At 44.6% G+C, this 15,343-nt stretch overlaps 1 protein-coding gene across 2 annotated transcripts in view; it reads left to right on the forward strand.

The window, feature by feature from the left end:
- Positions 1 to 220: 220 nt before the first annotated feature.
- ZBTB7C (zinc finger and BTB domain containing 7C) overlaps positions 221 to 15,343 on the forward strand; it is a 179,722-nt gene continuing 164,599 nt past the window's right edge. For both annotated transcript variants that reach the window (XM_075185919.1, XM_075185926.1), the window contains exon 1: positions 221 to 903. The gene's annotated coding sequence lies outside the window, so the exon portion shown is untranslated. The remainder of the gene's footprint in view (positions 904 to 15,343) is intronic.

Consider the following 15,343-nt stretch of genomic DNA (forward strand, 5'->3'; position numbering starts at 1 on the left):
CAGTGTGTATAAACTATGCATTGCATTTCTGAGTGAGGTTCCCGGCTTACAGCTTCTATAGCTGAGGAAGTTTAGGAACAATCCGCTGCACACTGTATATATACATCACTGCAGTGTGAAGTTTTCATTAACATGCCCAGATAAAGGGCAACGTGGGAGCCTTATAGGAGAATCATCCTATATTTCCTAACAGTCTGTGAAGCATCCACATCCTGGCTGGGAGGAGAATGTTCATCTGGAGGCAGAGATGGGAGTAAGAAACAGGCTGAAATTCACATTATTTCTGTTAGATAATTACACGGTGTGGGCAGCAGGAGAAGTGTTTTAGGCAGAGAGATATTTCTGACACACACAGACACCCTGCGCTCTGCACTTTTCCTGGCAGGGTGACTGCAGGGTCACCTTCCCAACGCCTCAGGGTGACTTATGTTACTTTTAATGAAAACAAGTGTGAGAGATGGAATCTGAGAAGATGCAGTAAAGTGGGAGGCGGAAGGGGACTTGGGGGAAATAAAGAAGAAATATAGAGAGAGAGCCTGTGGGAGCAGGGGAGAGAGAGAGCTGTGAGTGTCTGTGGGAGATGAGCTGAGATAGAGAGACACAGTAAGGGACAGACATAAAAAAAAAAACAAGAATGGAAGGGAGGTGGAGGAGAAAGGGCAAGTGAGGGAGGGAGAGACACGGATAGATGAGGCTGTGTTACTGGGGACAAGCCAGCCTGAGATCAGTAAGGATCAAGCCATGGGCAGGGAGGCAGACAGTAACACATCCGGGCTATTCCATCCAGAACATTTCAGCTGATCACCTCTGGAAGACAAGAGGAAGCGCTGAAGACATTATCCTTATTGCATCCTGTGATTAGCAGCTGGAGGGAGCAGACACCGCCACACACGTCAGATAAAGGTGAGCAGCCTCATCCAGGCCACTTCCATTACCCTAATCAACACATCATTTTATGACGATGCATCTTTGCACCTGATGATTGCAGAAGGGATGTTTCCTGGGGGTTCAATGTGGCTGCATCCAGGGGCTGCAAAGTTCTTTTCTGCAGAAGCCAGAAGTTAAGGTCTCCCTGGGAGTATGGAGGGGGCACCCCCTGGGTGTCAGACTGTCTGGGGCAACGCAGCATATACTAGGGGACAGTCTAGAGGTGGGTCTACTGGGAGTCTGCAGCTGCCTGGGGTCGGTAATAACCCCTTCACGCCCAATGTTTGGGATTCATAACTTCTAAATCTACAGTAACATTGAATTTGATGGCAGAGAAGAACTGGTCAATCTATTGTGTCTGATTAATGTCCAGATTAATGTTTGTTTTATTAGAATTTTTTTTTTTTTTTTATATTTTAGTAGTCACATTCATTGTTAGTGGTAAAGGTTCTGTTTGCACAGTACTGGATGCTGGGAGAATGTTCCCTGAATCCTCTTACGTTACCTTCAGGTTCATGTTATATAGATAATTTGCACTCGTCCTGTAACTTTTTGTTGCTCAATAGGATTTGGAGAAAAAAATGCAAATGAAAAGAAGCCTCTAGCCTTTAAATCTGCTGAATTTCTTGTTTATAGCCCATACTTTACTAGATCTTCTCATGAATATTTCTATCTTGTTAATGTTTAGAAATTGGGTCTCAAGAACTATGCTCAAGACTTTATATGATGTCTCTGTGGCATAAATACTTTGCGTTTAGTTTAGTTATGTATTGTAGCATTATTTACTTGTACGGTTTTATCTATATATGTATAATCCCTATTGTGCTAGACCACTTAGTTGTCATTTGTGCATTTGTGGTTCTGTCAGCGTTAAGAAACCAGAAATCTACAGCCGAAAAAAAAAGTACAAGGGCTACCGCACATATTGGGGCAGAGGGGGTGACGCATCCTACTGAGTTGTTTTAGCTGGAGGTGGTCATTGTTTCCCCAGCCGGCAGGATCCCGACTCACTGCCTTTGTATGACGAATCCTATTTAACAAACGTACCTGTTCTGTTATCGCCATCTCAAGAGGCGATAAAAGAATAAAATCAATAAATAAAATGCTTTATTCCTGGTTTAAATCATTTTTTTTAATAAATGAATGTTTTAAAATGTTGAACTAATTTTAAAAGTCCTTTTTTAAAAATAAAATTGTATTTTTGGCCAGCTCACTGCATCTCTGCCGTCTGCACGAGCTCTAAATGTAGAAATATCTCTCTTTAGATAGTATAAAAATATCCAAAATTATATAAACAAAAATAGCAAGTGGAGCGGATCTCCTTCTGGCCCCGGCCACCGGTAGGAACAGCCGGCCTTGTTTTTCTACTTAGTTGCAAGAGATTTTTTCTTAACAATAGGAGCCACAGAGTAAGCCTATGACTGTAATGGCATCATGGTGAGGCTACATATACAGCGATGTCTGCATACATCAGATGGAGGGGCCACTGCCAGCGACAGCACTGTGACCGCTAGCAGAGCATCCTTGGTGTATAGGGCAAAACCCCATCTCTAGCCAAACACTTGTTTTTACTTCTGCCGTTTAATCAATAGAGCCCTTAGTTTTGCAGTGTCGCAGCAGATGAGTAGAGGGTAATGGCAGGAGTTTAATGAGTGGTAGGTGCACACTGAGTGCAGCGCTACACAGCTCCACTCTCTACACTGCTCCACATCCTACACTGCTCCATGCTCTACACTCCTCCACACTCTACACTGCTCCACACTCTACACTGCTCCACATCCTACACTGCTCCACGCTCTACACTCCTCCACACTCTACACTGCTCCACATCCTACACTGCTCCACACTCTACACTGCTCCACTCTCTACACTGCTCCACATCCTACACTGCTCCACTTCCTACACTGCTCCACACTCTACACTGCTCCACTCTCTACACTCCTCCACATCCTACACTACTCCACTCTCTACACTGCTCAACGCTCTACACTGCTCCACACTCTACACTGCTCCACACTCTACACTGCTCCACATCCTACACTGCTCCACGCTCTACACTCCTCCACACTCTACACTGCTCCACATCCTACACTGCTCCACGCTCTACACTCCTCCACACTCTACACTGCTCCACATCCTACACTGCTCCACATCCTACACTGCTCCACGCTCTACACTGCTCCACACTCTACACTGCTCCACACTCTACACTGCTCCACATCCTACACTGCTCCATGCTCTACACTGCTCCACATCCTACACTGCTCCACGCTCTACACTGCTCCACACTCTACACTGCTCCACATCCTACACTGCTCCACACTCTACACTGCTCCACTCTCTACACTGCTCCACATCCTACACTGCTCCACTTCCAACACTGCTCCACACTCTACACTGCTCCACTCTCTACACTGCTCCACATCCTACACTGCTCCACGCTCTACACTGCTCCACACTGCTCCACACTCTACACTGCTCCATATCCTACACTACTCCACACTCTACACTGCTCCACTCTCTACACTGCTCCACATCCTACACTGCTCCACTTCCTATACTGCTCCACACTCTACACTGCTCCACTCTCTACACTGCTCCACATCCTACTCTGCTCCACGCTCTATACTGCTCCACATCCTACACTGCTCCACACTCTACACTGCTCCACTCTTTACACTGCTCCACAACCTACACTGCTCCACAACCTACACTGCTCTACACTACTCCACATCCTACACTGCTCCACACTCTACACTACTCCACTCTCTACACTGCTCCACATCCTACACTGCTCCGCGCTCTACACTGCTCCACTCTCTACACTGCTCCACATCCTACACTGCTCCACACTCTACACTGCTCCACACTCTACACTGCTCCACTCTCTAAACTACTCCACATCCTACACTGCTCCACTCTCTACACTGCTCCACATCCTACACTGCTCCACGCTCTACACTGCTCCACACTCTGCACTGCTCCACATCCTACACTGCTCAACACTCTACACTGCTCCACTCTCTACACTGCTCCACATCCTACACTGCTCCACTCTCTACACTGCTCCACATCCTACACTGCTCCACGCTCAACACTGCTCCACACTCTTCACTGCTCCACTCTCTACACTACTCCACATCCTACACTGCTCCACACTCTACACTGCTCCACTCTCTACACTGCTCCACATCCTACACTGCTCCACCCTCTACACTGTTCCACTCTCTACACTGCTCCACTCTCTACACTGCTCCAAACTCTACACTGCTCCACATCCTACACTGCTCCAATCTCAAAACGGCTCCACATTCTATACTGATCCCCACCCTACACTGCTCCACACTCTACACTGCTCCACTCTCTACACTGCTCCACATCCTACACTGCTCCACTCTCTACACTGCTCCACGCTCTACACTACTCCACTCTCTACACTGCTCCACACTCTACACTGCTCCACGCTCTACACTGCTCCACACTCTACACTGCTCCACGCTCTACACTGCTCCACTCTCTACACTGCTCCACATCCTACACTGCCCCACTTCCTATACTGCTCCACACTCTACACTGCTCCACTCTCTACACTGCTCCACACTCTACACTGCTCCACACTCTACACTGCTCCATATCCTACACTACTCCACACTCTACACTGCTCCACTCTCTACACTGCTCCACATCCTACACTGCTCCACTTCCTATACTGCTCCACACTCTACACTGCTCCACTCTCTACACTGCTCCACATCCTACTCTGCTCCACGCTCTATACTGCTCCACATCCTACACTGCTCCACACTCTACACTGCTCCACTCTTTACACTGCTCCACAACCTACACTGCTCCACAACCTACACTGCTCTACACTACTCCACATCCTACACTGCTCCACACTCTACACTACTCCACTCTCTACACTGCTCCACATCCTACACTGCTCCGCGCTCTACACTGCTCCACTCTCTACACTGCTCCACATCCTACACTGCTCCACACTCTACACTGCTCCACACTCTACACTGCTCCACTCTCTACACTACTCCACATCCTACACTGCTCCACTCTCTACACTGCTCCACATCCTACACTGCTCCACGCTCTACACTGCTCCACACTCTGCACTGCTCCACATCCTACACTGCTCAACACTCTACACTGCTCCACTCTCTACACTGCTCCACATCCTACACTGCTCCACTCTCTACACTGCTCCACATCCTACACTGCTCCACGCTCAACACTGCTCCACACTCTTCACTGCTCCACTCTCTACACTACTCCACATCCTACACTGCTCCACACTCTACACTGCTCCACTCTCTACACTGCTCCACATCCTACACTGCTCCACCCTCTACACTGTTCCACTCTCTACACTGCTCCACTCTCTACACTGCTCCAAACTCTACACTGCTCCACATCCTACACTGCTCCAATCTCAAAACGGCTCCACATTCTATACTGATCCCCACCCTACACTGCTCCACACTCTACACTGCTCCACTCTCTACACTGCTCCACATCCTACACTGCTCCACTCTCTACACTGCTCCACGCTCTACACTGCTCCACTCTCTACACTGCTCCACACTCTACACTGCTCCACACTCTACACTGCTCCACGCTCTAGACTGCTCCACACTCTACACTGCTCCACGCTCTACACTGCTCCACTCTCTACACTGCTCCACATCCTACACTGCCCCACTCTCTACACTGCTCCACATCCTACACTGCTCCACGCTCTACACTGCTCCACATCCTACACTGCTCCACGCTCAACACTACTCCACACTCTTCACTGCTCCACTCTCTACACTACTCCACATCCTACACTGCTCCACACTCTACACTGCTCCACTCTCTACACTGCTCCACATCCTACACTGCTCCACCCTCTACACTGTTCCACTCTCTACACTGCTCCACTCTCTACACTGCTCCAAACTCTACACTGCTCCACATCCTACACTGCTCCAATCTCAAAACGGCTCCACATTCTATACTGATCCCCACCCTACACTGCTCCACACTCTACACTGCTCCACTCTCTACACTGCTCCACATCCTACACTGCTCCACTCTCTACACTGCTCCACGCTCTACACTGCTCCACTCTCTACACTGCTCCACACTCTACACTGCTCCACACTCTACACTGCTCCACGCTCTACACTGCTCCACACTCTACACTGCTCCACGCTCTACACTGCTCCACTCTCTACACTGCTCCACATCCTACACTGCCCCACTCTCTACACTGCTCCACATCCTACACTGCTCCACGCTCTACACTCTACACTGCTCCACATCCTACACTGCTCCACACTCTACACTGCTCCACATCCTACACTGCTCCACGCTCTACAATGCTCCACTCTCTACACTGCTCCACATCCTACACTGCTCCACGCTCTACACTGCTCCAAACTCTACACTGCTCCAAACTCTACACTGCTCCACATCCTACACTGCTCCAATCTCAAAACGGCTCCACATTCTATACTGATCCCCACCCTACACTGCTCCATATCCTACACTGCTCCATATCCTACACTGCTCCACATCCTACACTGCTCCACATCCTACACTGCTCCACATCCTATACTGCTCCACTCTCTGCACTGCTCCACATCCTATACTGCTCCACTCTCTGCACTGCTCCACATCCTACACTACTCCCCATTCTACACTGACACTGACAGATGAGCAGCGAGTGCAATGTAGTGACAGACAGTACAGGATGATATTAGTGATTGGCTTCCTGTGTATCAATCTTTAGCTTCTCACAAGATGTAGAATAACTTTTAGACGGAGTGACCCCCACCTCCGGCACTCAGCCGCCCATCAGCCGGTCTGGAACAGGGAATCCAAATCCCGCTCTTTGAAGCTGATGCTTTTATTGAACCTGCAGAAATTATTTTTAGGAAACCGCTGTGAGCTTCCTGGGGAGATATTACTTTGGAGGGATAGAGACACAGTTAACCTCTTCACTGCCACCCCTCAGCAATAACAACACCCATTACTGGTGACATTGTAGGATGTACAGCCTCCGTCTCCACTGGGATAATACTCTAATTATATTTAATCTATAATGGTGTTCAGATCGTGTGTGCCCCCTCTTCTTGTAACTGTACAATCACTGGGAGGACATTTGATGTGTATATCTATCTATCTATCTATCTATCTATCTCTCTCATATCTATCTATCTATCTATCTATCTATCTCATATCTATCTATATGTCTATCTATCTATCTATCTATCTATCTCATATCTATCTATCTATCTATCTATCTCATATCTATCTATATGTCTATCTATCTATCTATCTATCTATCTATCTATCTCATATCTATCTATCTATCTATCTATCTCATATCTATCTATCTATCTATCTATCTATCTATCTATCTATCTATCTATCTCGTATCTATCTATCTATCTCATATCTATCTATCTATCTATCTATCTATCTATCTCATATCTATCTATATGTCTATCTATCTATCTATCTATCTATCTATCTATCTATCTATCTATCTATCTATCTATCTATCTCATATCTATCTATCTATCTATCTATCTCATATCTATCTATCTATCTATCTATCTATCTATCTCGTATCTATCTATCTATCTCATATCTATCTATCTATCTATCTATCTATCTATCTATCTCATATCTATCTATCTATCTATCTATCTATCTATCTATCTATCTATCTATCTATCTATCTATCTATCTATCTCATGTCTATCTATCTATCTGTCTGTCTATCTATCTCATATCTATCTATCTATCTATCTATCTATCTATCTATCTATCTATCTATCTATCTCTCATATCTATCTATCTATCTATCTATCTATCTATCTATCTATCTATCTATCTATCTATCTATCTATCTATCTCTCATATCTATCTATCTATCTATCTATCTATCTATCTATCTATCTATCTATCTATCTATCTATCTATCTGTCTGTCTGTCTATCTATCTGAAACAAATCAAAGAGAATAAAGCATCATTTCAATTCAATAACATTTAAAACATTTTTCTTTTACATTTTAAAATAAATGAAATCTAATTTTAGACATTTTTCCCATTAGTGGATTTAAAGCAAAAATCTGAGTGTTCATCTCCTGTGGACATTATTGAGCGGACACGCCAGCTTCCACGCGCCACTTCGGCAACGATTGGCGGTATCAGTCAAGTTGTATCCGGGAGAGGGGAGTGTCTAGAGGATGGGAGAGGGCAGGGCGCGGCCAAACGGGTCATTTTGGCCCCGCCCCGCGACAAATATGCCGTTTTGTCGTTTTGAATGACGAGATTCACCTTGAATCGCATCATTTTAGCCACGCAATTGCGGGATGCTGGAGACTTGCCAGCTCTCCCGGGAGTCCGTGAGACTGACCCGAATTTCAGGAGTCTTCCAGACTCTCTGGGAGAGTCGGTAAGTAAGTATGGTATCAGTTCTCGCACTTTCCAGAGAGTTTGGAAGCCGCCTCTAGATGGTGATGGTTAGATACCGGGTGTATTTACAAAGACGTACCCACAATGTTTGTGTCGGTGGAACTGATTTTTTTCAACGATGTTCCTGCATCGGCGACAAAATTGCCATCACCCTCTCCCAGATGGTTTAAAGCAGCAGCTGAGAACACGGAGAGAGAGAGAGATACAAATCAGGAAATATTACATCCAGAAAGGAAATATTCAAGCTGTGTAATAAATGACATTTGGCATGTGCGGAGGGGAAGTGGGAAATAGTGAGAGTGGCTGCTGTGTTTATAGGGAAGGTGCGGCTCAGATATATTTTTAGATTTTCTGGATGGGAAAAATCTTTTCCTAGAATTTTTATTCAGTTTATGTAATGTTTCTGTTCTTTTATCTGCCTCCGTTAAAGATATTTGACATTACACAGAAAACATGATCTATTTTGAAGACAATTTACATTTTAAGGTTCCTATTGGGGGGGGGGGGAGAGCGGGGTTATTTATCAGTATGTGGCGATAAGGCAGATTTTCTATCGCACAATAAAATATCTCCACCAGAGGATATTCGCATCTGTGTAAGCCGGCTGCACAGGGAGAATGAAAAGCCAGATTTCAATTGCTGAGAACTAAAACTTATTTTAAAATGTTGCCGGCAGTGTTGGTTGCTATATTCAGCATCACCTCTTCTACACCGTTACCTAGGGAATAGATTTATAAATGCTCCCAAGTGTGTATTTAACTCCTGCACATGCTCACGTTACTGACATTAAAAGGACAGATGTTTTGGCAGTGTAATTTGGAGCACATCCCCTGTACATTCTTCAGCCGGGCATCGGTAGGACTGGCACTCAGCCAATGCAGTGGGCACCAAGTGGAAGAATTGTGCAGCTAAGAAGGGTGTTGTAAGCAGAGAGGTACGTTTCATACTTTGGGGTAGATTTATCAAACCTAAAACAGAAAAGTGGAGGCGTTGCCCATAGCAACCAATCAGATTCCAGCTATCATTTATCTAGTACATTCTAGAACACTATAGCTAGAATCTGAATGGTTGCTATGGGCAACGCCTCCACTTTTCGGTTTTAGAAGGTTTGATAAATCTAGCACCTGTTATGGCCTATAAATTGATTTGAGCAGCTTCCACTTTTGTATTTGATAAATCTAACCAGATCTGTTTTAAACAGGTTATTATTCTTTCTTTCATCTTCTTCAATTCTGATTACATTACAAAATATTACTACTGCTCACGTAGCAGGATTATGGCAGCACCTAAAATCAGGGACGCCGAGAGGGGGTGGGGGATTAGGTACATAGTACCAGGGACTGTCTTGTAGTGGGAGGAGCAACTACTCTGGTGTAACCACGCCCCCTTCGCAGTTATGCAAGTGACCCCCGGATGTTGCTGCACCAGGGCTGAAATTCAACTTGTGGCCAGGAATAATCACACAAAAAATAATTGATAAAGACACAAACATGTCTGAGAGAATTATGTTTATCTGCATTTGTCCATGTCAGAAGTTAGTGTTGAGAACCCATAGGAATAATGCAGTACAGACCGTATTCAAACCACGGACTGTTTGATCACTAGGAAGTGGGGAGTATCCGGGAGTAGGGCTTGTTACCCCGGGAATCTGAAAGAAGTGCCCGAAATTCAGGAGGGTGTCTTGATGACCCCTTTCACTGCGAATCATGTCATCAATGCCCTGCCCCCCCCTCCCCCTGCTGATATCTTGTATTGTGGCATTGTGTGTGTATGTGCGAGGGGGGTGTCATGGTGCCACACGTCCGCACTTGCCACTTGGTAAAATAAAGTGAGCAAGTATGTTGCATGCTTGCCAACTTCTTGTAGTTGGCGTCCAGGAGCTGCCGGGGGAAAGGTGAGCGTGCGGGATGGGGGGGAACCCGAAAATTGCATCATTTTGGACCCGCCCCGTGACGTAGTGACGCAAACTTGTCATTTTACAGCAGGAGCGGGGCCAAATGCCGCGATTTACGGAGAATCGCGGCATTTTGCACCTAATTCTACCCACTTCACTAGGAAGTGGGCAGCTGCGGGAGATTGCCATACACTCCTGGGAGTCTGGGAGGTCCAACCCGAATCTTGGAGTCTCCCGGACATTCCGGGAGAGTTGGCAAGTATGGTATGTGGTATGCAGGGTATCACACCTGTGCGCGTCTTCCCGAAATAGGCTCCCCACCGACACCCGAGCTGCATTTCTACAACCCAGGAGTTCGGCGGCGAGTGTAATTTAAAGGGGGAAGGGGGGGATCACCTTTTAAAATCCTTAGAGGCTAAGGGTCAGGGTATGGGGATTGCCTTTGTGTTCTCAATGCTATCATTTTTCGATACTAATAAGTGTATACTTGGGGTGAAAGGTTAGGTTTAGGGGATAGTTTGTGTCAGTGTAACTTTCCAAACACTAGCTTACAGGAACAGCCTTATTTAAAACAGAATGTATATACATATCTCTGTGATAACATAACGTTGCCTCATAAAACCATAAATATAAGGGATTTAGTGGCCTATTTTTTTGAAGAGCCCTTTTGTGAAAATGGGCGCTTTTGCCGGCAAATGAAGGTGTTTTTGCTTTGCCCTATAAACTGATAATGGGCTCAGGGGATAAGTACGGCCCACTCTCACCGGGGACCGCTCTCCCGCGCCTTTGCAGGTTGGAGCTTATTTACCGATTATACGGCTGCGATGCTTCTCCTTTTAAAATTTAAATTTCAGCATGACGTTAACCAAAGGAGGCCGCTGAAAAAGTTTTCATTGAATAAATACTTTGTTCAGTGCAGTTACCTATAAAATGAATATGGCTCTTTACCATAGTTGCCTACTCTCCGGGGAAGGTCCGGGAGACTCCTGAATTTTTGGGAGTTCTCCCGGACTCCCGAGAGAGCAGGCAAAAATCCCAGATCCAGCTGTCGCCGTTGTTGAAGATGGTGGGGGGGACGACTAAACGCGGCATCGTGGCCCCGCCCCCTGCTGCGATTGGCCTAAATGGCATAAGATTGACAGGGGCGGAGCCTAACGGCAAGTATGCTCTTTACCTGCCCCCCGAAAAACTTCTCTTTTCAGTAACAGTGAAACTTAATGCTCATATCTGGGCTTCCAGTCCCACGCATGCGTCGGACCCCAGGGAAGACTTTCACCTAGGAGAGGCGAATAATGATACATAGGCCACTTAATCCTTATTTAAGGACTGAGAGGTGCAGATTGCCCCTTATGTAGGTATTCTATATGGCTCTATTACAAGTCCTACAGCCGATATTCCTTCTCTTACACAGATGAGAGCTAATAAACTTTAAACAGCTACATGCAAGTTGAATATATGGCTCTACATATTAGCTGTATCTGTGCTATAAACCAGCAGCCCTGGATGCATAGTTGGCCTACAGGGACAGGTGTGATCTGCCTGTCTCCGCTCACAGCTCCTATAATGAGGTAATGCTATTTTATAGCAGAGATATAAAAATATATTTTCTGTTTTAAGCAGGCTATTGCTGTAATTGATTTGCATTGAAGGTCTGGTCGTTTCCTATAGCCAACCTCACCCTATTAATGGTTATTCGGTAGAAATCCTAAGTGATTTGCCGGCCCTCACCCTATTCACTTTATTTGAAAAAGTGATTTTCTTTAGTTAATGTTGACTGACTGATGTGATACATTGCACTCTTCCACCTGTAGGGGGTGCTGTTCTTCTATTGGACAATGCAGTACTCACAAGCACTGAAAATACATATTTACTGACAACCTCATAAAGATTTACTGACAGACATGGTTAGGTTCTACCACAATTTCTCCAAAAGTCATAGTAGTAGTAACAGCATCCACAAAAGAAATAAGATCAAAGAAGATAAATAAGAGGTTAACAAGATTCACTAAATTCGCCAGAGATGGCTGGTTTTCCTTGATAACTTTTCACATATTGTGATACTTACAAATGAGGTAGGTTGTTGACACCACAAACCTACAGTATCAACACTCGACACTCGATGAACAGTAATATCACCCAGTGGTTTTATAAGTGTAATATTTATCATTATGCCCCAATAAGTATGATTTTTTTTATAGCCAAAAAATCTCTTATCATCATAATTCATCAATAAAATATCAGTCCTCAGCTGGCGTGGTGATACGGGCCTGGAGCGGTCGGGTTATCGCGCCAGACAATGTGCGCATGTATGACACTGTTAACCCGTTCACATGTGGGCAGTGGAAAATTTGGACTTTCATATTCAGTAATAAAAAAATAAAATAAAAATAAATTGTAAGCAAAATATTAAAAAAATAAATAATTTAAAAACCTTTCAATATTCAAATAATAAAACATTTTTTCAATGATTTTCTTAGTTTGTCTGTGTGTGTGTGTGTGTGTGTGTGTGTGTGTGTGTGTGTTAGGGAATTTAGACTGTAAGCTCCAATGGGGCAGGGACTGATGTGAGTTCTCTGTACAGCGCTGTGGAATTGGTCCTGCTATTGCAGGTATACAAGTCAAGTGTTTGTTGACAATGCCAGTCAGCAGGCATGCCATGGGTCCTGGTAATTGGTCCAGGGGGTAAATGTATCAAGCTGACAGTTTTCCGGTGGGTTTGAAAAACCAATCAGATTCTAGCTATCATTTATTCAGTACATTCTACAAAATGACAGCTAGAATCTGATTGGTTGCTATAGGCAACATCTCCACTTTTCAATCCCCCCGGAAAACTCTCAGCTCTATACATTTACCCCCTGATCTTTTTGGCAAATCCCTACAGCCATCACCTGCTGTAGTTCTTTCAGCCATCCATCATTAACACGTACAGCGACTTCCCTTGTGTACACACAGTGACCTATTTTCTGTAATAAAGGTCTAACAAGGAGGTTAGTATAATGCTTCCCCCATCACTGCATCCTAATTACTATTTGTGTCACAGTTCAGATAGAACCAGCCAAGGACATCTCTCCTTGTGCAGCTATAACGGCCGGGTCTGCGGAGCTCATTGTTTGCTGTACATAGAATGACAGGTGTGGTCCGCTGACTTCTTCTTTTATTGTCAGATCTTAGGAATAAATTGCAAATCTGGGATACATTTCGATTAAAATTGCTATAAGGAATAAAATGAAAGCGCTACAGCGATGTTGGTCTGGTATTCGTGGGTAAGTGCATGGATATGTGTGCCAAGTTGGCAGCATCTATAGGGAACCAGAATCTTTTACCATCTGATTGAAGTTGGGGGTTCAGGGGCGTTCCTTGCTCGGCACAGGCTAATTGCACAAGGGGTATAGCAACACAAAGAAAAGTTTTGAAATAACAAAGAATATTTATGTTGTTTAATAACTTTTCTTTATACGGCATTTTTCAGATGTTGTGTAATCAGTTTGGTTTTAGCACTTCTTTCACTTTAAATAGCATATTGGGTGTGTGCTGTGTACAGTCCTTGACAAAGAACCTATATCTAAATAAAACTATTTCTGACTTTATCTATAAGAGCTGTCTTTTCCACACGCGCTGAAAATGGCTGGCAACGCGGCACTGAAAGGGTTAACTTGTGGAGCTAATGTGTGGCACGCTGGCAGGAGAGAGGTTAATGCGTACTTGCCTACTCTCCCGGAATTTAGGGGAGTGCTCCTGGACTCCCGGAAGAGTAGACAAAACTCCCAGATCCTAAAAACTGCAGAAATTAACGGCATGAATTTATTTGAATTAAATTTCATAGTGGGGCAGGGGCCAAAAATGATGCGAATTTTCAAGTCCCGCCCCCACACGCCCACCTCTTCTCCCCCAGCTCCCGGAAGCCAGCTTCAAAAGGTTGGCATGTATCGGTTAATGTCTGGTCTGGCGTTGTATAAATGTATCACTATTAGTGACACGGTGTGCCTGCTGTATATCGTTGCAAATGTGTTGTTTTTTTTTAACTATAATTGTAGTGATTACTGAGGCACTATGCCATGTTAGAGGCACCTTGTTTATATACCATTTCTAAAAAAAAGAAAATACCATGCTAATTAAGCATCAAGCACAACAACTTTCTGAAACAGCAAGTAATTTGGGGAGTCACAGACTGATGTAAATTGTTTTAACTTGAAACATCTTAAGTAAATATTAAGGGGTCTATTTACCATTTTGAAGCAGTGCCACTCATTATTAAGCTCACTGCCTAGGTGTAATCCTTGACTCACAACTATTCTTTGTTCCCCACATCAACTCTATATATACATCATGATGCAATCATCTAAAAAACATTTCCAGAAAACATACGCAACTCAGAGAACGCTGCAAAAACCTCACTTCATGCACTCATCATTTCCCGCATCGACTTTTGTAATTCCCTCCTTACTGATCTTCCCAAAATCAGACTCGAGCCCCTACAATCTATCGCACGCAGCAGTTAGATTGATTTTCCTTGCAAATAGTTTTTCATCTGCCTAGTCACTCTGTCAGTCTCTACATTGGTTGCCAATTTTTCAATAAATCCAATATAAAGTTCTACTACTAACATACAAGGCCATCAACAAAATTGCTCTGACATACATCTCACTTGTCTCAAAATATCTCCCAACTCGATACCTCCGTTCTGCAAAAGATCTGCATCTCTCTTTCACTCTCATTATATCCACCCATTTCCGGTTACAGGACTTTTTGGGCTGCACCCACATTATGGAATTCCCTCCCTCGCACCACAAGACTTTTCTCTAGTCTTCAAACCTTCAAGCGTTCTCTGAAAACCCACCTCTTCAGACAAGCTTATAATATTCCTAGACCATCCTCTTAATCTCCCTAGGTTACCCTATTACCACCCTCTACACAGCTAACAACAACCCTCTGACCAACATAGTTGATCACACAGCCCACTAAATACCTTTGCATTCTAGCTGGACAAATATGCAATATGATGTAGCACTTACCCTTGTGTATCAAACCATTGTCCCATA

This window comes from Mixophyes fleayi, chromosome 1 (assembly GCF_038048845.1).
Source record: "Mixophyes fleayi isolate aMixFle1 chromosome 1, aMixFle1.hap1, whole genome shotgun sequence".
NCBI classification, from domain to species: domain Eukaryota; kingdom Metazoa; phylum Chordata; class Amphibia; order Anura; family Limnodynastidae; genus Mixophyes; species Mixophyes fleayi.